This window comes from Nothobranchius furzeri, chromosome 18 (genome assembly GCF_043380555.1).
Source record: "Nothobranchius furzeri strain GRZ-AD chromosome 18, NfurGRZ-RIMD1, whole genome shotgun sequence".
NCBI lineage: Eukaryota > Metazoa > Chordata > Actinopteri > Cyprinodontiformes > Nothobranchiidae > Nothobranchius > Nothobranchius furzeri.
In genome coordinates, this window is record NC_091758.1 from 11,075,201 (window position 1) to 11,076,747 (window position 1,547).

General features: G+C 40.5%; 1 pseudogene; it reads right to left on the reverse strand.

Moving 5' to 3' along the window:
- Positions 1 to 882, reverse strand: part of LOC139063860 (RNA-binding protein 25 pseudogene) — a 1,787-nt pseudogene extending 905 nt beyond the window's left edge.
- Between the last annotated feature and the right edge of the window lie 665 nt (positions 883 to 1,547).

The window sequence follows — 1,547 nt, forward strand, 5'->3', positions numbered from 1 at the left end:
TCTCTCATTTCTTTCTTTCTTTCTCTCTTGCTCTCTCTCTTTCTCTTTCTTTCTTTCTCTCTTGCTCTCTCTCTCTCATTTCTTTCTTTCTTTCTTTCTCTCTTGCTCTCTCTCTCTCATTTCTTCTTTCTTTCTTTCTCTCTTGCTCTCTCTCTCTCATTTCTTTCTTTCTTCTTCTTCTTTCTTTCTTTCTCTCTTGCTCTCTCTCTCTCATTTCTTTTTCTTTCTTTCTTCTTTCTTTCTTTCTTTCTTTCTTTCTTTTCTCTCTTGCTCTCTTTCTTTCTCTCTTGCTCTCTTTCTTTCTCTCTCTCTCTCTCTCTGTTGCTCTCTGCCTCTCACTCTCTTCTCTGTTTTTCTTTATTTATCTTTCTCTCTCTCTGTCTCTTTCTTTCTCTCTCTCTGTCACTCTCTGCCTCTCTCTCTCTTCTCCTTCTTTCTTTATTTCTCTCTCTCTCTCTGTGTCTCTTTCTTTCTCCCTCATTTCTTTCTTTCTTTCTTTCTTTCTTTCTATCTATCTCTTGCCCTCTTTAGCTTGCTTTCTGTTTCTTTCTCTCTGTCTTGCGCGCTCTCTCTCTTTCTCTCTCTCTCTCCCTCTGTCCCTTGCTCTCTTTCTCCTACTCTCTGTTTCTCTTTTTTATTTCCTCTCTCTCTCTCTCTCTCTCTCTCTCTCTCCTCTCTCTCTCTCTCTCTCTCTCACTCTCTCTCTCTCACTCTCTCTCTCTCTCTCTCTCGCTCTCTGCCTCTCTCTTCTCTTTCTTTCTCATTTTCTCTGTCTCTGTCTGTCTGTCTCTCTCTCTCTCATTTCTTTCTTTTCTTTCTCTCTTGCTCTCTCTCTCTCATTCTTTCTTTCTTTCTCTCTTGCTCTCTCTCTCTCATTTCTTTCTTTCTTTCTCTCTTGCTCTCTCTCTCTCATTTCTTTCTTTCTTTCTTTCTCTCTTGCTCTCTCTCTCTCATTTCTTTCTTTCTTTCTTTCTCTCTTGCTCTCTCTCTCTCATTTCTTCTTTCTTCTTTCTTTCTTCTTTCTTTCTTTCTCTCTTGCTTTCTTTCTTTCTCTCTCTCTCTCTCTCTCTCTGTTGCTCTCTGCCTCTCACTCTCTTCTCTGTTTTTCTTTATTTATCTTTCTCTCTCTCTGTCTCTTTCTTTCTCTCTCTCTCTGTCACTCTCTGCCTCTCTCTCTTCTCCTTCTTTCTTTATTTCTCTCTCTCTCTCTGTGTGTCTCTTTCTTCTCTCTCATTTCTCTGTCTCTGTCTCTTTCTTTCTCCCTCATTTCTTTCTTTCTTTCTTTCTTTCTTTCTTTCTTTCTATCTATCTCTTGCCCTCTTTAGCTTGCTTTCTGTTTCTTTCTCTCTGTCTTGCGCGCTCTCTCTCTTTCTCTCTCTCTCTCCCTCTGTCCCTTGCTCTCTTTCTCTACTCTCTGTTTCTCTTTTTTTTATTCTCTCTCTCTCTCACTCTCTCTCTCACTCTCTCTCTCTCTCTCTCTCTCTCACTCTCTCTCTCTCTCTCTCTCTCTCTCTCTCACTCTCTCTCTCACTCTCTCTCTCTCTCTC